This window comes from Passer domesticus, chromosome 6 (genome assembly GCF_036417665.1).
Source record: "Passer domesticus isolate bPasDom1 chromosome 6, bPasDom1.hap1, whole genome shotgun sequence".
Taxonomy (NCBI): Eukaryota; Metazoa; Chordata; class Aves; order Passeriformes; family Passeridae; genus Passer; species Passer domesticus.
This window is the reverse complement of record NC_087479.1, coordinates 20199404-20223185: the sequence shown is the minus strand read 5'-3', so window position 1 is coordinate 20223185 and position 23782 is coordinate 20199404. Positions and strand designations below refer to the sequence as shown.

General features: G+C 38.7%; 1 long non-coding RNA gene across 2 annotated transcripts; it reads right to left on the bottom strand.

Moving 5' to 3' along the window:
* Positions 1 to 4497: 4497 nt before the first annotated feature.
* On the bottom strand, positions 4498 to 23494 carry LOC135302779 (uncharacterized). 2 transcript variants are annotated; one of them, XR_010364344.1, is made up of 3 exons: positions 23358 to 23494; positions 22816 to 22883; positions 4498 to 4713 (listed from the first exon to the last, which is right to left on the bottom strand). It is a non-coding gene; the product is annotated as an uncharacterized LOC135302779 (long non-coding RNA). The 2 variants fall into 2 exon arrangements; XR_010364343.1 differs by lacking the exon at positions 4498 to 4713 and adding an exon at positions 14476 to 14539.
* Positions 23495 to 23782: the final 288 nt, after the last annotated feature.

Here is a 23782-nt window from a genome sequence, read left to right as displayed (position 1 = left end):
TATTGATTTATGTAATTAAAACATCACACTAGGAGACTGGCTTAGTCATCTCTGAAATGTTTTTTGTGTGCTATAAGATAGCAGTTTTTTATGGCAAGACCTGGCAAAGGCTGACTTTCAGAACAATCATAGTGATGTCTTAAAGTACAGTAGTGCAATCTGAACATGATAATCCATCGGAATCAACTGCAACATATAAGATTCCTCAGCTGTTATTTAGGAATTTGAAAATAGAGGGGAACAGAGTACTGGAAAAAGGATACATTTCGGAAAGATTATTAATAATGGGGCATAAGATATTTGTCCAAAGTGAGGGCAAAATGATAAGCTGGGTAATGGTGTTGACACTTTTTCCTAAGAAAGGACAGTGAAATTAGAAGGGAAATAAGAGTGGCCTGTAGTAACTTTTCTAATAATCTCAAGTGGAGGATTTTGCATCTTCTTTCAAAATGTTCATGGACATTAAGAGAGTTTAGTACTTAGTGTTTTTTCAAGCAGTATGTGTCACCTGAAGTGATACAAAGAAAACAAAAGCACTGAAATGTCTGAGCATCTTGCAGAGGATTTTAGATGAGGATTTGAAATGAAAACTGAGAATATCTTTCATAGAATCTTAGGATCATTAAGTTTGGAAAAGACCTCCAACTGTTAAAAGACTGTCAAAGTGTTAACTCAGCACCACCGTGTTCATCACTAACTCCTCCCCAAGTGCAACATGCACACGCCTTTTTTACACTTCCAAGGGTGGTGAATCCACCACTTCCCTGGGCAGCCTATTCAATGCCTCACCAGCCTTTCAGTGAAGAAAATTTTCCTAATATCCAGTCTAAACCTCACCTGGCATACTTTAAGCCACTTCCTCCTGTCTGATCAGTTGTTACCTGGGGGAAGAGGCTGACCCCCACCTGGCTACAACATCCTTTCAGTCTTTATAGAGAGTGATAACGTCGTCCCTGAGCCTCCTTTTCTCCAGGCTAAACAACCCCAGCTCTCTTAGCTGCTTCTCATTGGACTTGTGCTCCAGACCCTTCACCAGCTTTGTTGCTCTGTTTTGGACACGCTCAAGAATCTCCACGTGCTTGTTATGAGTGGTCCCAGTCTCACGAGTGCCCAGTACAGGGGGACTCTAGTACCTGCTAGAGGTTTGAGTTAAGACTTCAACTGTAGCCTGTAGAGGAAAATAAAATAAACTTGATTGGTGGAAGTAATGACATAAAAGAAGCTTAAAACTTTTCCCTAATTTTTTTTTTATTCTACTGTGTGGTTAGTCCGTGCTCTCATCATTCCCTTTGGTCTGCAGTTAATATCCTAAAGGAGGTGAGAAATTCTTTATCTAAACTTTAGTATTGTAATCTTAAACAAAGTGCTTCACAATGCTACTTCTAATATTAATTTAATCTATTATACTTGTAACTAATATCCAGTATGAGTCAAATGGGTGATGTTACAGGCTTATGAAATATTACTTGGTTTATAAAGTATGTCAGTTATCAACAAAATTGTTTTGCAAGAACCTTAGTCTTAGCTTGTATACAGAAACAAAAAAGTGAACAGGAAATAGAGATATTGTACAGACATTGCATAAGAACAACCCTGCTAGCTCAGATCAAAGGGTTATTTGTGTCAGCAGTCTGATGTAACACAATTCATCAGCACTGGTTTAGAAAGAAGGCATAAAGACAAACAAAATAAACTTCCTCAAAATATTGTCCCAGGAACTGAACCTTTCAGTGGATTCATCTTGTATAAATCTGTCATAGATTTTTTCTGAAGCTACAGACATTGATTTTTATATTTGAGTTTGGTTTTTTGTGGGCTTATAGAGGGGCATTGAGGACTTAGTTAGCATTTGGGTATCAGGCAGACAAAATGGTGGATGGAGAAGAGAGTGAAAATGAGGAGTGGAATTCTTCACACTGAATTTTGGAGTTTGATGTAGGAGACAATGTAGAAGAGAGCATAGCCTGGATTCAGAGACAGTGCCCCAGTGGGACATCTGAGGGGCTGAGATGGGCTATCCAGTTAGGAAGTGAGTAGGGTGGTTTCAAAGCCTGAAATTACAGGAAAAACCTGATGTATCTGTGTTCTGTATCCTCAACCATACTGTATCGTGTTAACAGTCTGGCCAATGACATTTTAAAGCAAAAAACCTCAATTTTTTTTTTTTTCAAGCATTTTCTTCATGATATTTCTGAAATGCCTCAAAAATCTATTTGTAAAATCTAGTACTTTTGTATCAGCTGAGCCAGTGCTTTAAATCTGGCCAGGTCTGGAACATGCTTTTCTAAACTCATCAGTAATTACTGTTGGCAATCAATAAATTGTGGTTGCCATCTCTTTCGGTTGGAGACTTGTGTTTTCTGGATCATGATGATTTTTGTGGGGTTCTTATGTTCCTGCCTTAAACAACATGCAACAAACCCCACCAGAAAACTCACCCTCAAAAATGGGTCATATTGACTGTAGTGGAGTAGAGCACAGTTCAAAAATAAAGATTCTGGTTTTTGTATAAATACCTTTGATTTTAAAAATGGAAAGAAAAAAACCATAAACAGAAAATTAAATGTAAAAACTGATAGGTTATGTAAAACATTTTTTTTCTAGAGAAAATTTATTTTATGAGACCCTGAGGCACTTCCAGCTCATCAAATTGTTGTTAACCACAAAGGCCTATTTATTTTCATATTCTGAGGAAAAGACCTGTGCATTATATTTTTATTTTTAAACAAAGCAGTCTAGAGAGGTGAAAATTTGCTGCCTTCCTTTTAGAGACCAGTTGTTGTTTTCTGTTTAGGCCACACTAGAGAATGAGAGTAAAAAGAAAAGGCATTTTTAATAGTGCTGAGTTTACTATTTTAATTAATTCTCCCGTATCTTCCTTTCCTGACATGTTTACTTTACAAATGCTTTAGCTCATGGCCATAACTTATTTTGAATGGCAAAGTATATAATTAACATCAAGGTGAAAGACGATTATGTTTGTGAATACTGCTCTATGTCCTCCAGAAAGCACTTATGTAGCCAATTTAGGTCACACACGGTTCAGACTCTCAGAAATCTTACTTAATAAAGCCCCAAGGTGCTCTCTTTTACTGAGCAATTAACAGTGAGTGAGTTCTTGGTGTTAATGTGGGGAAAAGATAATTTTTGGAAAAGGAGGAAGAACCATGTGAAACATACAAATGTTTCTACACACAGTTCTGTGGAAAGCAGAAAATGCAATTTAAATGGGTACTTAAGGTAGAGAATAATATAGGCCAAAATGCTACAATGAGAATGCTTATATAAAAGTGCAGTGGTTTATGTTTGAGGTCTGCCATCATCTTCTGTTTTTTTTCTGTGATGTTTCCCTCCCTATGAAGACATGCTGAAAAGGAATTATTCTCAACATTTGGTGTATCTATTGCACCATGAAACCCCTTGGAAGTCTGCTTATGCAGGCACATAATGAAAATTTCAGAGTAATTGGTAAGCATTAGACTATGATTTGCAGTCATCATTTTGAAAAATCCAGCCCTTGAAAAACAGGGTCTTGTTCATGCTAGTAATATGGTAGTCACTTACTACAATTAGATTCTTGGCAGTGTAGACAGAAACAAGCTATGTATGAAAACATTGTACAATAACAATATGTAATGACCATGTGTTATTGTGTGGTACTGGAAGAGTTGCTATCAACTTGATATAGCTGGATTTCAGCTTGAATTTCTGAAGCTGGCTAGACTATGGGCTTTTATGTGAAACATCTTTATGGTGCTTCTGCCAATACATGACTTTGTGTCATTAGGCACTGATTTCACTGGACCAAGAGAATTCCCTCTAGTATCCTTGTTAGTCAGAAAATCAATCATATTAGTTTCATAATCAGACATTATTGAGTTATTACTCCATTTTTTAAACTCTCACAGTGCAGAAAAGTGCTATTACCAAATCAAGATACGCGATGATTGAAATTTAATAGTTACTCTTGTAGTCAGCACTTAGGAAGAGAGAAACAAAGTGCTGCTATAGTTGTGTGATCAATTGTATTTTCACTGTTTATTTTGCCATCTGTTCTTGTGATAGCTTGATTTGCATATATACATAAACTTTGTAGACATCCACCCAAGATGACCATATTTTGCAGCTGTCTGGTGGCTTAAAGGTCCACAGTTATTCACGTGCTGTACTGAGTTTAATTCACTGAACCTGATGGATGGCACTTCTCCAGGCTGAGTATAATGCAAAGCCAATGCAAGGCTGCTTAGTATCAGGAAGGACTGCACTTCACAGTAGGGATGTGGCTGTAAGCTATTTTTCTTTATTAAAAATACATGAATCCACTGCCCTTGTAAAAAAGGACAGAGATAAATACCCTTCCACTAGAAGGCATAGGACTAGGCTTGGTCAGTGTGAGTGGCTCCCATTTGGTTTGTGATTGGCAGGTTCTCTCTCCCCAGCTCTCCTCTGAACACAGCAGCAGCGGAGGTTGGTTGGGATTCAGCAGGCACTGAGCATTAAACTCTGAAGTCCTCTCACTCTCCAGCTGACTCTCTGTTGCCGACTGTTCTCTTCTGAAAAGAGAAGGGGGGACAACTGGTCTTCCTTCCAGCATGGTGGGGGGTATTATAAGGGATTACTGTGACTGCTGGTACAGGCAGGCAGGTGTTATGGCTTTAGGCTGCTCCATGCAAAAACTGCTCTGAGATTCAGATGATGAGACTGTCTCACAGCCTGTAGCACAAGAAAGGCAGGAAAATAAGGACCTATTCACTGGATGCTAAGTGGGTATTTTCAATGCTGCTTTCAATGACATAAAACTGCCTGTGAGGCTTTCTTCTGCAAGCAGCACAGAGGAAATCTCTAGATGTGATAATACTGGGTTAGAGGGTATGCATTAGTATAGTCTCCCTATGCTGTTGAGAATTGCCTTGTTAGGGACCTTTTTTTACACTCTGAGGACACAAGGAACATGAAATTTGTCTTTTCTGGTACATAATGTCCCGTTTAACTTAAACTGCTTAAATAGCTACCTGCACTCTTAACACCTTCCAAGCCTCATTTTCCCAGGTGTAGTTTATTTTTCTGCTGTTTGATCCGGTACCTCAGTACTGAGTGGCCCACTGATTTGCTTCCCCTGCACTCATCTCTCTTCTGCCTACATGCTCTCACTTTTCCATAGAGAAATATGGAAAACTCCCTTTCCATTGTGAGATCTCTCTATGGAAAATCCTTCTCCTAACTATTTTTGTGATGCTGACAGGAAATGAATGAACAGTAATGAGGCAGTTAGATGGAGCTGACAGTTCAAGTATTTATTTTTAAAGAATGCATATATTATAGAATTCAAATTGGATGGGCCAAATCCTTATTTGATATTGCAATTTTATATTAAAAGAGTTGCTCTCAGTTGTGCCAGAGAAATCTCTCTTGATGTGTACAGGTTTTTTTTTTTTTAATGGTAGTTGATTTTTCTGGGAATTCTTGCTTTGTAGGATGAAATATGTTATGGATGCTGTTTCAACACGAGTGAATGTAAAGAAATCTTTTTGGCATTGAATCCAACAATTGCTAGACTGGTGGTTGTATCACTGGAGTGCCCTGAGCCCCAAGAACACCTGGCAGCTGTCTCAGTTGGTGCCTGCAGGATGTTCAGCAATACGGTGCTCCTGGAACACTTTGCAGCACAGCAAGGGTATTGCACACATCTCTCTGGAGATCACACCAGTAATTCATCATTCAAAAGTTTTAAAAACAACAGAGTGTAATTTCTGAAGAAGTATAATTGTCACTGTTCTAAATAACACACCTCTTATTTAGCCAGGCCAGAACAAAGTGTCTATAAGAGCATGTATTTTATTAAGTATTCTTTCTTGTTGCAGCACCATAGCAAGCAACTCTGAGATAAAATTGCAAACACATCTTTAGCATCTTATGTACTGGTATTCTATGTTTTCTGGGTAAGGCTTAAGTTATACCTGATCTGACCTTGGAATAACTTTCAAAAGTGGAGCTATTTTTTAGTTCTTCCTTTGACTTTCTTTGTGATTTTCAAATCCTTTTCTTTGTTTTCAATCACTTCCTGTGAACTACAGGATGGTGAATGAATAAATAGCAAAATATTTATGAGAACAGTAAGGCTGGCCAGCACCTTTCTGAATTGATATCCTCTCACGCATCTGATTTGAAGGCAGCTGAGGAGCCAGAGTAATTTCTCATATAAGCTACTTGACAAGAGGAGTTCTAAGTGGTTATTATATGTCTAGAATATGCCTTTTTTTTTTTTTTTTTTTTTTTTGCAAAGATCAGGGTATTTGTTAGTGAGAGAATACGTCTATAGATGGTTAAGGTAATTCCATATTTCTACCTGTCTGGTTTCATTGTAAACATATGAAGAAAAATCAGGACAATTTACAATTCAGAAATTCGGATAAACTTTCAAATTTTTTTGCAGGATAGATTGGTTTTTAGCTGTAAGTGGGATAAGGAACTTCTCGCAGCCATGGAGACTCTTTGTACAACATAGAATTCTAGTTCAAATGTGGTCCAGGTCACCAGTACTCACTGTTCAATTTTCAAACTACTAGAAAGCTGGAGAAGATATCACTGCTGGTGCCCTGGCTGTCACCTGAGAGATAAGACAGAATAAACTAAATGTTAGGGACTGCTCTGTAATCTACAGAATTGGTCCCATCTCACTGGAGAGAGAGAATCATTTCATCTCATCTCATCTCATCTCACTGGAGAGACAGCATTGCAACTGGCTATATTTTACTTAACTAGTGGATGGAAGTGTTTAGTCTCCAGCTGGAGCTGTCAATGAAGTTTGAAAGTGACTTTTAAAAATTTAAGTAAATTTATAGCTATCTGAGCTTTTAATTTTATTTGAAGACAATTATAAGTAGAAAGGTTATCTGCCTGCTTGGCTGTCACCAGTACCAGGCTGCAGATAGAGTGCAGCTAAATATCAGCATTTCTAGGAAATTGGATGTTCTCTGTGTCAAGGGTTTGTTCTTGGAGCATAAAATCATTCTTGGAGTCAGTTCAAGACACTAGGCAGAACAGGTGCTGAACAAAGGACATGAGTCTGTTTTGTCCATGTCTGATATGGCATCAACTGTACTAGCCTGAGCAATTAAGATTCCTACACTTACTGAGCTTCGACTTCTGCTGCTTCCCATGGCTATGGTGTGCCCTGGAGATAGATGTTGTGAGAAGTAAGGAGAGCCAAAATTTGTAGTAGAATGGGTTGCTGCTAGGCTGCACTTAACAGCTTGAATCTCTGGTACTTTAGTAAGGACTTTTGCTTTGTCAGGGAGGGCAGAGAACCAAGACTACAGCTGTGCTGGTTGAACACTGTACAGCTGGAGGCACAACCTTAGCCTCACCTCTAAATGTTGCCAAGTGATGCCGTGGCAGAAGGAGGAGTGTCGGAACCCAGGACATCTCTCTGGATGCCCTGGATGTCTCAAAGCCCTGGCAGGGGCTCGGAGACCCTGGCAGGAAGCCAAAGACACCTGGAAATTTGACCTTAATTCATGGACCAAATTGCCAACCTGATATGAAGAATTACAGGTCACAAAAGTTTAAGTAGCATAGTAGTAAGAATCACAGGGTGAAGGGAAAAACTTTGGAGCACTGTACAGGGGGGTTTTGAACCTTGTACAGGGGGGTTTGAAATTCTGTACATGGGGGTCAGGGGTTCTAAGATGGAGGGATTTGGGTGTGCCCTGTCCTTCTTCTTTCTTCTCCTTGGCATCCATGTTCAGGATGATGTTGGCATGTGTGGATTGGTTCATAGTGAAAGTACACTTGCCAACAAGGGCGAAAAGTATTGGAAATAGAAGGTAAATAGCTAATAAATAGTTTTCACTATAAAAGAGACAACTGTCCCGTGGGCGGGAGAGAGTGCCTTTGGCTGTCTTGCTGATCAGACCTCGGCTGGACAGACAGAAAAACTTTGTAGATAAGGAACAGTAAACTCAACCGAAGACCAAAAAGCAAGAGTCCAGACTCCTTCAAAGCGCGGCCTGCCCAGAACCACCTTTTCCCGTGCTGGGGCAGAGACGAGTAACAGCCGACCCCGGCAGAGGAGAACATTGCAGTTAGGCTGAATGTTACTCCTATAGGTCAGTGAAGTAAAATCTCCATGTGTTCTTTTTTGAGTAGCCTGTTAGCCACTTCTCTTTAAGGTATTGCACCCAGTTGCTGTGTGCTGTTATACAGCGCTGCAGCAGCTGGCTGAAGACAGCCTTGTGTTTGGTTCATTGATCAGTTTGAATAGTGTTTTTGAGATCATTAGCATATGTAAGTGAAATAAATGATGCAAAGATCAAAGAAGCTGATATCCACACAAGAATTTACAGGCTGCCAGCTTGATTAGTTTTCTGTTCTACTCACACTTTAAGTACAGCTACAGATAATCGGTATTGAAAGATGTTATAAAAGGGCTAACATGGATGGAGAAGGCAGAAAAGTAGTTTATCTGTGAAAATTACCTAGATTAAAATTTAGAAAGTTGACTTGACAGTATTCCATAATGTCTTCCACCCCTCAGTCTGCAAGGAAAGTGTTATGTCCCACAGCTCTGCATGAAAAATTTTGACAGAATCAAGGGTTGCTTCCATCATGCTGCCAATGCAGTCTGTGTGATGAGCCTCTCAGAAGACATCAGCATGTGAACTTGTGTGATGCAGGACCACCTCAAAGAACTCGAGTTTCACATTGTTTCTGTTGACATGTTGGTGTTCAAGCAAATAGAAATAACCAAGAAGGATCTTTTTCAAGCAAATAGGAGATGCTGTGATTACTCAGGGTCCTACAGTCAGACATCCTTTATTTACTTGCTATACATATTTAAATTACAAATTTATGAGTACCTGAGATTCAAAAAATTTTATATATTCAATATAGAAGCCAGGTATTAAGAGCATATAGAAGAAAATAGCCCTTATTTTTTCCTGGAACAAAACGATTGTTAGAAAATCCTATTGTAGGGAAATGCCTTGAATAAGAAAATACCAAATGATTTTAAGCAAGTTCAAATCAGGATAAATATCCAAAATCCAATTTGTTTTGATTTTTTTTGGTTCAGCTGAATTTTCTGTGAAGTTTTTTGCATTACGAGAGATTTATTTTCTTGCAGTTTCAGTTGAAGTCTGTGAGATGGGATGGAAAGTGAAATGTTACAGGGAAAAAATGCCCCATGAAAGGCTAAGAGAGCTGGAATTGTCTTTGTTTGGTGACATAACCGAAACATTCCAGTACCCGAAGGGAGCCTACAAGAAAGATGGAGAGGTACTGTTTACAAGAGCATGTAGTGACAGAGCAAGGTGGAATGGTTTCAAACTGAGTGTAGGTTTGGATTAGATATTAGGAATAAATTCTTTACTGTGAAGATGATGAGACAACAGGTAGCCCTAAAAGAGATGGATGTCCCATCCCTGGAAGTATTCAAGGACAGATTGGATGGGGCTTTGAGCAACCTGGTCTAGTGAAAGATGTCCCTGGCCACAGTGGGGAGCTGGAACTAAATGATGTTTAAGGTCCCTTGCAACCAAGGCATTTCCATAATTCTGTGATCTGTGATGGAAAACACAATGCCTTACTGCAATAGAAAATACTCCAAAACTATCCTGTTGTATATTCTTCATCCTTTTGTAGAGTTTTTCTTAATTTAAAATAAGGTTGGCTAAGCCACTGAGGACAGTTTTGCTCTTTCTGTAGACATCATTAATACTGTAAACACCATTTGTACAGAATTACAGAATATTCCAAGTTGGAAGAGGCCCACCAGGACCACCGAGTCCAAGCACTAAGTGAATGACCCATACAGGGAGTGAACCCATGACCTGGGCACTATTAGCACCATGCTCTAATATGGGCATGCATGCAGTGCTGTAGTGGAAATTCGCAGGCAGTATTGTCCAGGGGAAAATGTTGCCTCAAAGAGTAAGATCCTATAGGATATGGAGACATCTAAAAGTTATTGTCAGAGCAGGTGGTATATCAGAAGTATGTAGGCAGTGGCTTTTACAACTTCGTCTTTTTTACTTCATTATTTATCTTCTACCAATGGGAAGCTGATATTTCTCCTTTTGCTTCATTTTTTCAGTAACTCTCATATGGCCTTATGATTTTATTTTTCATATTATCATAAGCTGTGAACTTATGAAGGGAACATGTGCTAATGCTATTTCTGAGAGTCACAAGTCAGAACTATTCAGATACATTCCAAGAAACCATGTCATTTTTCATGATGTCTTTTGACTAATTTAGTAGGCAAAAGCAACAAAATGAAATGCAGAAAGACACTGAAGTTCAGTTACCATTGTATTTACTGTCACCTGCCCTTGAATACAGAATATTATTTCATTTATGATACTAATTTGATCATTTTCGTGACTGAAACAGCAGCACTGTTGGATGTTGGCATGACATGTGGTAAGGAATCTAGCTGTACCTCCAGGCTAAAATTCAGTGAGTTTGAAACAATAGCAGAGACGCAGTTAAGAATGTGCCTGATTGCTAAATATTTGTTTCTCTTATGTACTTCGCATACAGTCCCATGAAAAATAAAAGGCTTTTAGGCAATTTGTTTTATATGAGCTTTAACAGAGCTTCACTGACAGACATATGGAATGGCCTTTTGGCCTGATGATAGGTAGCACTTTCCTCTACCTTTTGCAGAGCATGCCTAACTTTGCCTCTACAAAGTGTTGACTTATTTCTGATGTGTGATCTAACTCATGGCAGGAGGCAGGAAACTGTAATTTATTTTAAAGATGTAAATATTTCATGTTTCATTGTTGCATTATAAAGACTACTTGAGGGTTCAACTGATCAAAATAAGGCTCTGCGAGTCATTTTTGCCATCACAATCACAGCTCTTCCTCAAATATAGGCTGTGAGAAGCTGACAGAGCTGGGGATGAATCTGGGTCAAGAATGGTCTTGAAAGGATTTTTTTCTCAGCTCAGTACTCCAGCAGCTGCAGGAATGATACTTGATCCCTCCTCCTTGATCTCCTAATTTATGAGTATACCAGGAGCACAGAACAGGTCAGAACTGAAGTGGAAAAAAACCAGCCAAGTTGACTTTCAGGTCACCAGTTTTACTGTGTCAGAATAAAAATAGATCAGGAAACATTTTCAATTTTAACATGGAAAATTCAAAATGCACTTGTCTGAGTCTCTGGTGTGGGGCTTTTCTGCGAATGTTGTTTAGCATAAAGTTTAAACTGCTAAGAATGACTCAAATTCATTTACTCAACTTGAAGAAACATTCCACCTGTGTGACAGACTGCTGGCTTCCTCCTGCGTGTGGAAAATTGACATTGTATCACATCAAGAGTTAAGGGGGTAATTGGACAGAGAAATTTTTCATCTAATCTCCATTACTAGATTTTTTTTTCCTTGTCTATTTGAAATATGCATAGAAAATTCAGAAAAGCAAAGAATGAGAACCCTCAGTAGGCACAAGCAGGTGTGTGCAGGGTCAGCCATATTGCCCGACTCGGAATTGCTGATCCATAGGCAGAGCTCCCTTGATATTGTTGTTAAGCCAAATGATTTGCTTCAAGCTTTCAGCTTTAGATGTTGACATGACAATATATGGCACTTCCTGGAGTTTTTGAGCTCTGGAATAGATGGTAACAGATAAATAAATGTGTACCATGTGTGTACATGTGAGAAAAAAAATAAAGGATACAATTGTGCTTGCTTTTTTGCCAAATTTTTCAAAAAAGGTATACCCTCTGCTGGTTTTGGCTGGGGTAGAATTAAGTGTCTTCACAGTGGCTGGTATGGGTCTGTGTTTTGTATCATTCCAAACACAGGGTTGATAATAGAGAGATGTTTTTGTTATTGCTGAGCAGAGCTTACACAGCGCCAAAGCCTTTTCTGCTTTCAATACTGTTAAACAGGTGAGGAAGTTGGGGATGCAGGGGATATTGGGAGGAGACTCAGCCAGGTCAGGTGACCCAAACTGACCAAAGGGATATTCCAGACTATGTGGCATCATGATCAGTATAGAAGGAGGGGAAGGAGGAGGAGGGATGGGGTGTTTGGGGTGATGGAGTTTGTCTTCCCAAGTCATTGTTACATACGATGGAGCCCTGCTGTCCTGGAGATGGCTGAACATCTGCCTGCCATGGGAAGCAGAGAGTTAATTCCTTGTTTTGTTTGGCTCATGGGTCTGGCATTTGCTTTTCTTATTAAACTGTTTTTATCTCAACCCACAAGTTCTCCAGCTTTTACCCTTCTGATTCTGTCCCCAGTCACTCTGGTGAGGGACTGAGTGAGAGGCTGCTTGTCTGTGGGTAAACCATGAGAACTTCCCTCCACAATCATCTATAATTCTGATAACTCATGAAGCTTAATGTTTGTGCTAAACCAGTTTAACTTGCCAAAGGCTCTGCCAAGACTAAAAGACATCTTTGTCCAACCCAGGGTTCATACAGATAAAAATGAGAGAACATCATCATCTTGCACACGGAAGTGTTTCTTCAGCAGAAGGTTATTTTCTGTGAGGCTGAGAACTCCTAGGTAACTAAAAGTTAACAAGAGAGTATACATCATCCAGTATATGGGAGTAAATACATAGTACAAAGTTAGCCTTCTCAGGCTATGGCTCAGTGTTGTCTCTGCAAAGACTGCAAGTGTTAAAACAGCTAATGATAGCAGCATCTCCTACTTATCATAAAAAGAAACAAACCAAGGAATAAAAATTTAGGGAGAAAATAAAAAATTAATTGCAAATACTATATAGAGACAATTTTTATTATTACTGAAAGTATTTTTAACCTAACCAAAATGTCTTCCACATCAAGTGACAGAGTTGGTCCAGTAACTTATGTTCACGTTTTTTAGACACTGCATGGTGTCCCTAGATACAACAGGCTGCAAACTTACAGTCATGAAAAGGCATATCAGTGAAACAGAATGCAGATTATAAATCTCATTTATTTTTAGTTCTTTATGTTGGATTTTTTTTTTCTCTGCGTGTGACTCCATTTGCCTCTGCAGCAATAAAATGAAAATTGTCAACTTAATGGCTGACACTTGTTTTTGCTTAAGATTTCTCAGTCTTGTACATGAGTAATACTGAGTTTCTAATGCTGTAGAGAAAATTTTTGATGCAGATAAATTGATGGCCTTCAGGGAAAGTTTTAGTGGTCTTTAGCAGTGAGCTATTACTCATGCTTGGTAATCACAGGTGCACTTTAAGGTTTATAGAACTGCATTTTGATTTTGTAAAGCTTAGGCTTTTTACTAGCATACTCTTTTCATTTTTGATTTAAAGAAAATTGGTGCTTACTACCACACTCTTGTGCTATAGAAAGCTTAGCAGTATAAATGCCCTCTGCTTCTCCATCTGACTGGATGTATCTGCTGTGCCTCAAGTGCATTGGAAACCCTCCCTATGGGCTTAGAGAAAAATGGGATTTGGTGTCTTTGTTATTCAAATAAAGGGAAGAAGCAATTGTTTTGTGTTGCCAAAACTCAAGGCAATACAGGGATTTACATTTTTTAATTTAAGTGTGTTTTGATGACTCTAGTCCCTAAATTCCTCTTCTTAAAAATATGAAGTCAACATAAATATTACTGAGATAAAGAAAAACCATTAATGCTGGAGGCTCACAAGGCCAGACTCCTCTGCATGATTATCAGTGTTATTAGCCAGTATCTGTACAGACTTGCTTTTGCTGGGGTTCAGTTCATGCCAATCTTTTCTTTGCAAAAGCCCTTTGTGTTACAAAAGTCCTGAAAGCCCCAGAAAAAACTCCAGCAGTGGCCTGGATGCACACTCTTAGGTTGGTCTACAGGTTCTTGGCCTTTTGCTCCAAGCCTTTCAAAACCAAAATTTTCCAGATCCAACTATGGATGTGGAATAAGGTATTGACTCATCTGTGCTCCATTGCTCTAGTTTTTCTGCTGATGTTTCTAAGGTCAAGTGATGTTGTAAAGAATGAACTCTAGGGCCTTCTTAACCCTACTGGAAAAAGAGCCCAGCGTAGGATGTGGACAGGATGCAATGCTGGTCCACATTACTGATTCCCCACAGCCACATCAGGTGTAAATCAAGATTTCTTCCTTTCAAATGCTCTTAGCCTAAGGAGACATGATCCATTTTGGAGCGTAACCTCAGTCTACCAAGTACTCTATCAACTTCCTTTACAGTAGGTGCTTGTCCTTGTTAATGACAAATTTTGGGAGGAAAGCTCTGAGTCGGCTCCCTCTAGAAAGCAAATTCAAGTGGCCCCTCCCCCAAGTGGTTTGGGAAAAAAATTATCTGGAAAGAAAGTGGAAAAAACTGTTTATTTAACCAGCAGAGGATTCACAAGCATTAAAAAAAATAAATAATACTAAACAATAAAACCTCTCGCTGTTCTGAAGAGATGGCAAATTGAGAAAGTTGTTTTTGTGGAGTGTAGTCTGGCTCTCTCAGTCTCTCATCAGTCCCTCTAGTGCTGAAATGCAGCATCCTGGGTCCTGGTGGGCCACAGATGTGAGCTTCCAATGTTCTTCTGGGTTTTCAGCCCAGAGCAGATTTGAACACTTCTAAGAAAAAGAAAAACCACAGTCCAGGGAACTTCACTGCCTCAGCTAACTAAATAAAAACCTAAAAAGCAAAGGAGACCTCTGTCCTGCTGTCTGTCTGTGCTGCAGACAACACAGTCCAGGAGCAGGATGCGGGGCAGTGAGTGCAGTTTCTGATAGCAAACTCTGCACTTCTCCTCCCCCCTTCTCTCTCAGAACCAGTCTTAAAGGTGTAAACTTAATATCCAGCATAAACAGAACAGACAAATGGGGATACAAACATCATAAAGTCACCCCAGGACAGTGCTGAAATTGCTCTCTAAACCAGGATATGCAGATCAACTAAATCCATGCAGGTCAACTCAAATGAGGCCCGAAAAGACATAAGTGATTTTGTCTGAACAAATTAAGAAGTGTTGAAGGGCTCAGCTGACATATCCGTAGATGCTTTTGACTCCCAGTAAAAGGTGGAGCAGAACATGGTAACTACTCCCTTCAACAGTGGCATAGCTGAATCTTGCAGAAGGTGTCTCTGCCCTTCAGTTCCTTCTTTTCCAGAGAAGAAATGTATTTCTTCTTTCTAATTTTGTGGCTTAGAAGCAAACAGAATTGTTCTAGATTCAGTCAAATGTTTTATTTACAGCAATTGGACAATTACTTTTAAGTTCCTGAGCAATGTTGGACAGATCCTCTTTGCTTTCTTCCTTTCACCTGGAGTGGAGCAAACACTGGAAGTATTTATGAGGACATTTTGATTCAGATATTTTCTCAGTAATCCCAAGGTTTAACAGAGAGGTCCTGCTTATTAATTCTACTGTGAAGAAAAACAGTGAAGTGGCAATGTCAGATCTCATTTTACCCTCCGTAGTTTGTTACTGAACAACTCATCATCCCTGAATTATTCACAACACAGAATACCAGCAAGTGTCAAGATTGGTAACCATCAGCCAAGCAAGAAATCTCGGCTAGTAGTGGTGGTTTTGCACTCTCAGGAGAGGCTGAATTTGAGAAATTAGATGTTCTTGCTATTCCATGCTCAGAACAATTCAATAAAAACACAAACACTTGACTGGCCATCTATGTGTATTCAAATCCATCCATTTATCCCATTTTTAAAATAAAAAGGGTTTTGTTGTCCTTGCTAAGATTGTTTTTAATTTCAATTCTACCCATGTAAATGCAAAATAATTTCACTGGTAGTATTAGAATCCTTTCAACTTTATGTAGATTCAACAAAAGTTAAGTTCTGAACCCAGTATTCTCATGGATAATTATTGCAAAAGCTAAAGTTAGTGCTAAGAACCACAGCCTTCAACGATCTTCAAGATTTGGTGCACTACTGTAATAGCAGGTGCCTATAAAGCAGTCTAAGTTATTCAGCTGTAGATTGCATTTCTATGGTACAGTCTCTTGAGGCTTGTCAGGAAACTAATATGATGGATAATTTAGATGAGTGACATTCTTGAAAAAGCATTTGCCCTTTGATTGAATAAAAATGACTTGTTAAAAATAGTTGGAAATCATGATATGTTAATCAAACTAGGAAAGTGGAAAAGAGAAATCTTACCAAAATGAATTCTGATTATGTGCAGCAGCCAGCCTTTCTTTGTCTGTGGATGTTTCCACTAAGCAGAGAGAGTGAATATTTGTAAATGCTACCTTCCTTAGATGAGCCATGAGCAGGTTGAACAGCTTCTTTCATGGGACCAGGAGTTCTCATTAGTAATTAAAGAGTATGCAACAGCTGTATTTGGGTGGTGAGATTGGAACTACAGGGTAATCGCGTTTGTTTGCTGTGATCCAGAGGTTTAGGTTTATTTATTTCCCAAATGTTCCCTTTTTCCTTAGGCTGATGATGTGATTCCTGCTGTATGAATAAATTTTGTCTGATGTGGCTGTGGGGATTCAGTTACGTGCACTATCTCTGCAAAGAGCATGTGAGCTTTGTCTGTGCCCTTTTTCAAGTAGAGTAAGGAAACCACCAAGGGTGTTCTTTTACTGTGGTGGTTGACCTTAAAAAGACTAGGCCTGTCAGTGTCTCTTTCTTCTTGGTTTTAGTTGTGGTCTCTTTGGAATACTGAGAGGATGAAATGGGAGGGAAGAATGAGAAGTTTCTTTCAAAAATAACAAAGCCCAAACCAACCAGAGAAACCCCTCATAAGTCATATTTCTCCTACAAGGACAGGAAAAAGAGAGAAATCAATAGCTGTAATTTCTGAAAAATATGGAGTGATTCTTTGACTTTGGCAGGGTGATAAAAGTAGATAGATAGCAATGGAGTAAAATGGGGAGCTTTCATATCCCTTCAACATGCTGGTGAGGGGAAGTGAATATTATGCTTGAGCACTCTTTCCTATTGCTTGTTAGCCATTTCTTATTTTACCTGACACATTATTGCTATTTCCATTTTCTTTAGTGTTTATGGAGAGACTTAAAAAAATACAATATTAAGAAATTTTTTTTTAATCAATTAATCAAGCTTTGCTGTTTTTGACTTGTGGTATTATATTCCTTCTCACATTTTTCAGTCATTCACGTACAGTTTCTGGAAGAACAGTACATCCAGTAGAGTAAATCCAGTTGAATTGTTCTCCCCTCAACCCTAAGGCAGTGCTCTTATTTTTCCTTCCCCTGCCATGCACTTCTTTACAGACTTTCAAGGCTTTTTTATCTGTCTAGAGGACTGAGATACTAGAATTCCATATTTTTCATTTCAGGTCATGTTTGGCTTAAAAAGGAGACTTCAAAGAATACAAAGTATTTTGATGATACTGGTATACATCATGTTTTCAGCCTCCGTCATGAGAGACTACCTGCACAGTGAATATGATGTCTAGAAAAGTAGGAGGTAGTTTAGAAAACAGAATGCTGTCTGAATTGATGGGAAAGGAAGAAAGAAGATAAGAATTGAGGTGCAAAAAAATTTCAGGCACAGATAATGAGGAAACTGCTTTAACTGAAGAGAAAATCTAGGTTACATAGCTTAGAAGTGATGAGAAACTCTATAGCTTATGATTTAATATGCCTGAGCTCAAAAGAGTTGGTCTATTTCTTGAGTTAATGAGTAAGGAAGTCTGTAACTTATTGGACAGCTGAAAATATAGTAGCTATGGCTGCTATAAGGAAATAAACTTTTATTAGGACTGTAAATTTCAGTTTTCTCTTTTATTGAAGCTTTTTCATATTATGTGAACAAAAGCTGAAGAGCCTATGGAAACGGCCTGAAGTTGCCTCAGGTGTTAAGGTAATTTGGGTGGTGATACAGGGGTAGAAGGGGAGCATTTGGTGCAATGAGCACAAAGTTAGTAAAAAGAATAGCTGTAGTGCATTGAGTTCAGCAGGGTATAGTCACACCTCTGACAGTGTTAGTAAGAGCCTCAGTGTGTCTCCATGTGTGGAAGGTGTGACCCAAAGCCGTTACCAACACACAGCCAGGTAACGCGGGGGACAGGGAAAGAGATACTCTGAAGGTCTGGGTGTGCACAGCTGCCTGAGGACAGCTGCAGCCAGCGTGCAGGTCTCTCATCTATGTTGTTCTAGTTTGTACTGAGAACCAGATATTTTGTTTTCTTTCCCTTATTGATTCTATGCTTCTCAAAGGTAAAAAGAAAAAAAAAGAAAAAAAAAAGATTTTCCAAATCCTGGTGTTTGTGAGGATCCCCAAGACAAAGTGAGAGATGAATCTAACTCCATGTTCTCAGAAGGCTGAGTTATTATATTATGACATTATATTATATTAAAGAATGTTATACAAAAACTGTATTAACTATAGAAAAAATACATATAAAAGCTTAACAAGGAGTAATAAAAACTCATAACTAAGAGCTTTGCCACAGCTGGACCATAATTGGTCATTAAATTAAAACAATTCACATAAAACAAATGAAATAATCACCTACCACATTCTAAAGCAGCAAAACACAAGGAGAAGCAATCAAATAATTATTATTTACATTCCTGTCTGAGGCTTCTCAGCTTCCCAGGAAAAGAAATCCTGGGGAAGGGATTTTTCAAAAAATATCGCAGTAACACCAAATCACTTTCTTTTCCTCTCTGATGACCTTGGCAAGATACAGACTGAGTTTTTTCATCCATAATCAGGCTAACAATCACTTTTAAAATAGTTTCTCTGAATTTGAGTTTAAGAAATCACAAAGTAAAATGCTTCACAATGCAAGTAAAGGGTAAGGAATCAAATCTGCAGGATGTTGTTAGAAAACAGAACAAGATTAGAAAATGAAACAACTGGTGTACATGTATTTTAAAGCATAATGTTCTCTAGGGGAGAAAAGGAATTTTCATGCTTCTTATCTGCCAATTCTTTTCTTCTTGCCAATAAGTGCAGTAAAATAAGTTTGTTCTATTTTTTTTTTTTTTTTTTACATTTTTCTTTCAGGGCTTACCTTTTTGCAAACTGTCTCCACTTTTAAAATAGCTACCCCGTGACACAAGAAAACATGAATTTTTTTTTATCATCTGCTTTAGCATGTAGCTTGGCATAAAGTAAGCACAACTCTCCAAAAGTTTGATTTTTATTTCTTTAAGAAGCATTTGTATATTTTCTTGAAATTTTTCTGTGTGGAAAAGAGTGTCTTTCATGCAAAAACCCCCAAGCACTTCAATGAAAGACTTTATAGATTCTCTAAGTTAGCTCAAGGAACAAGAATGGGACAAAGTAATGCGTAGTAAGGAGGGGAGGTAAAATGTTCTTATCCCCCAGTAAATTAATGACTCTTCTGCCATGACAGTTTATAATAGTGAAATTGTCTAATGCATCATCCTTGCTGTAAGCAGAAGTGAGTACTAAATTCAATGCAAGTGTCTACAAGAAAGCACGAGGTGCTGAATGCTTTGTAAGTGGCTCTTAAGTTTAGTGCTGGAATATGACTCTCTTCAGAGTAATGAGAAGTTAAGTCTTTTTTGTCTTAGAGCTGTTAATGAAATATGTCATCCTCTACCTATAATGGATATAATACTTCACATAAAGTATTGAAGTAATGAGCCACAATGCTAAAAAGGTTTTTGTTATTAGAAATCGTTGCCACTGGAGTCCAGGCACTCATGTCTCCTGCAGTTCTGCTGATGTTTAATGTCAGTACTTGTCAGCTGTGTGCTTTATGGGTTCAATATATAGTGCAGTACATGCTAGTTCTGATGTATGGATGAGGTATCATACCTACTAACATAGAAGAATTTTGGAGAAGATAGAAGAGGTTTGGACTGAGTTCAAATAAAGATAAAACCTAAATAAAATGTATTGCTTTCAATTTATGAACATACAATAGACTTAGCTAAGACTAAAAATTAAAAAAAAAAAAGTAGAATGTGAGGCTTATTGCATTAATTCCTTGGAACCAGTTTCTCACTGCCTGTTCTGTACTGTGCAGAGAGATCAGGATCCATATGTGTATTTCTCAGAAAAAGAAAGTAGATGGTACTCTGTATCATATACAGAGCTGGGTGATGAAAAACATTCAAGAGAACAGTATATCTGACATACCGTATTATGGGTGAACTAAACTTTTATGCTGCTCAGAAACTCTGTGTTCCAGAATCAAAATAACAGATCAAAGAAATTAGTTGTTTACTAATGGCCTTAGACACTTCATTCTTCAATAGAATGGAACTAGTGGTTGTGGGTGAGCTGGAGAATATATTTACATGTATTCCTGAGGTGGTGCTACATTTTTTCTTTAATGAGTGATCATAAATGCCTCTTTCATATATCATGTCTAAAAATCTGCTCTTACCACTAAAAACCTAGCGTGTGGCTTAGCAAATTCAGCTATATTCTGTTGGGTTTAAAAACAGTATCTCCTCTATCTCTGGGGGAAAATTATGGTGCTAGTGGTAGTGATGCCTGTCAGAAGTAATGGTCTGCACTGTTACCTTTCCATGGACTGTAATGCTGCCCAGAGTCCCTCTGATGACTTGGGCTGTAGCCCTCTGAGCTATGTACAGCCCTGATTTGACTTGGTGCAAGCTTTGGCAGATGCAGCTGCACCATGACACGAAGGAGGGGTTTACTGCACTAGCACTCCTTATCTGACATTTGAGGATCTCTCCATGTAATTTAGTTTGCTCCTCTGCCCCATGAATCAGAGCCCCTGAAGGCTTTCAGCAGGATAATGTTGTTAAATACTGCAAGAATCCTTGAGAGTGTCACCTTGAGATAGTGTCACCTGATAAGACAGCTCTACCTGTCTCTATATTACAAAGCATTTGCACATAAACAAAGAATAAATGCTAGAGTCATATCAAGCATGAATGTTTAATCAGTAATGAAGAAAATGCTTTTAGATCCTTGCTGTTCCTGTAGATTTTTGATTTTGTAAGCAGGAGGTTAGAGGAGCAACTTTAAGAGCAGAAGTGCTTACTGAATAAGTTTTTCAAAGAAGAGGAGCCCCTGACCTTACAATGTGGCAAAGAGCTAAATAATTTTAATATCCATCCTGTGTGGAAAGGAGATGCAGTGAGATGGGTTATCACAGGCTCTCCATCACTTAAACATTCATGGACAGTTGTCTTTTGAACCTGTGAATCTATCTCAAGAATTGTGCAAAGAAGAAGGTGTCCAAAACTCACAACAGACAGAAAAATATAACTTAAAAAAATTGGTTTTCTTCACTTCTGAATCCAAGTTTAGGCCTCCTGGACTTAGCAGCACAACTAGAAGGTGAATTAATTATATTAATTATGTCTAGCTTTATAACAATGAATCAGTAAATTTGAATAGAAAAATTCTGTGTATGGGAGCATTTTGCTTTTTGATGCCTGATCTATGAAGTTGATTTTCTCAGATAGAGGTTTCCACTCTGCTTAATATACAACTTTCCCATTTCCCATGTTTTAGAGACATGGCTGAAGTAAGATTAAATTTTCCCTGTTCTTAGACTCATGGTAGTTTTCTTGTTTTGTGTTACATGTAGCAGTGTAGGAGGGGAGAGTGAAAAAACTAGGAAGAATTCAGTCTTTCCACCAGGATTTTGCATTGTGATGGATGGCATTGCTTTGTAGAGCTTCAGTTTCTCTAGCTGCAAAATTGCCCTTCCTTTGTTTAGCACGCTGGCATGAGGGTATAAACTTGGCTCATAAAGGTTAAATGTAGCATAAAAGTAGAACTTGTGCTGTTCTGTAGTAGGGAAATCATGAAGGGCAGGCTCGAAAGGGATGGTTTTATTAATGGGCACCATCCTTAGATTGCTTTACAGTGATTTACGTTCTTGTACTGTATGTCCATCTGTTTGGAACTGGAGTTTACATGGTGGAGAGGAAGAAGCAGAAGGAGCTGACCCAGCGGCTGAGTTGGGAAGGCGGTGCCTGGCGGTGCAGCCGTACCTCGTCGTGGGCAGGGGCTGGGTGCTGCTGCAGAGCAGAGCTGGGGAGAAATGTGGGCTGGGGCAGCTCCAGGGTTTGCCCATGTGAATACCTGGAATTTGTTCCTGTCCATGTTTCCTGCTGCAGTTAAATGGAAGACCCTCTCAGAGACTTGGGTAATTGTCCAGGTGCCATCTCAAAGGATGGTGACAGTAAGAATTACTGAAGAGAAGCAAGAAGCCTAATCTGACAGATGGGTCCTCTATGGAATCGCCTTTTTTTTTTTTTTTGGTAAGAGCTGAACACATTGAGACTATTCCAAGTGAAATTTTGCAGGAGTGAGTGCAAAGTAGAGGGAGAACACAGGAATACTTGTTTTAAGCACTATTGTCATGGCAAAAAATGTTTATGGTGTAGGAGACTAGACTGAAATGACTATTTGTGGCACTACTTGTAATTGACTTTATAAGAAACATTTTTTAACCTGATGGCAAGTATTTGAAAAGCTCTCAGTCTACAGGGAAAAGAGATTTCTGTGGGTGGCTATTTTCTTTATATTGTGTAATGTGCAAACCATTTGTTTTCTGAATAGGAGTTTGTAATTAAAACAGGTTAGAAAATGTCTGGGAGATTTTTATGAGGAAAAGTGTGTATGGATGGTTTGGTTTTTCAAACATGATTTTTTTTTTGTAGTTTCTTTATGATAGCTAAATTTCCCTTTAGGGTTTACAATGCAGTGTATGCAGTTATTTATGAGATGCTGAAGTATGATAAATACAGCATTCTGACATTAAAAAACACCTCAAAACCCACCCAAAGAAACCTCAGGATGTATTACATGCCTGCTTTGTATTAACCCTGACCTTTATTATGAAACTCAAAATAATTAGAAATACAAAAGAAGTTATGCTGGTGGTATGTAGGTAAAATAGCAGAAACATGTTTAATATGATGGCCAGACATGAAAAATCTTGTTCTACCTTTTATGCAATTATCCTCTTTGCAATCACTCTTTGCAATTGATTGTTGAATTTGATCTTCATCAACCCTGCAGGAAAAAACAGATTCATAGAATAGGAGTGTATCACCAGGGTTACTGAATTCATCCAGTTCTTGCACAACTCTGTAAGAGACATTCAGTCTATAAAAGTCTAGGGAGCAAACCTGCCTCAAGCCCACACACTTCACAGCAGTCAACATAAGCTCTACATCCAGAGGGGACCAAAAGCTGTAACCTTGATGTGCTTTCCATACCTGAGAGTTCTGCAGTACTAGAGAAACTTGAAAAATACCACCCATGGTTACAGTTCCTTCCTCATAACTTAAAAGAAGGCTGACCACTTGATTTTTATTCCCTTTTTACAAGAGCTGTTAAAAGTGTTCAAATTTCTTCCTAAATACCTTTTAAAATGTTTTAAAATGTTTTTAGTGAGTTATTTTGTTCCCACAACAATGCTTTTGGGATGAGTTGTCTGCGATACATTCCCTTACACCTTTTCTGTATCTTTAGGGGTTAGAATACCTTTCAGCTGGCCTTTTCTCACACTTCTTAGGTCTAGCTCAGACAGTCTGATACACACAGTGTGAGCTTTACATTTGCTGCATAGTTCCTATGGCCTATCTTCTTCCTCATCTTTGACACTGTATCACAAATGGTTGGTTCTGTGCTCTGTTGCCTGGCTACCTCAGCAACCTGTACAGGGTGATGGGAAAGGAAGAGAACTGTGATGCTGCGTGTCAGCAGCTATGGGTGAATATTTTCAGCTTGGTGTCCCTTGGGAAAGTGCACGCTCTTCTCCTGTGTAGTGCTTTGGGCTCCCCAAAAACCACAGACAGATTTATTTCAGATACAGCACCCAGGGTGTAAAGGGACAAACCAGGAGAAAAGTAGGTGTAAACATCTACAAAGCTTCACTAACCAGCATATTTGGGGCGTGTTTTCTTTGT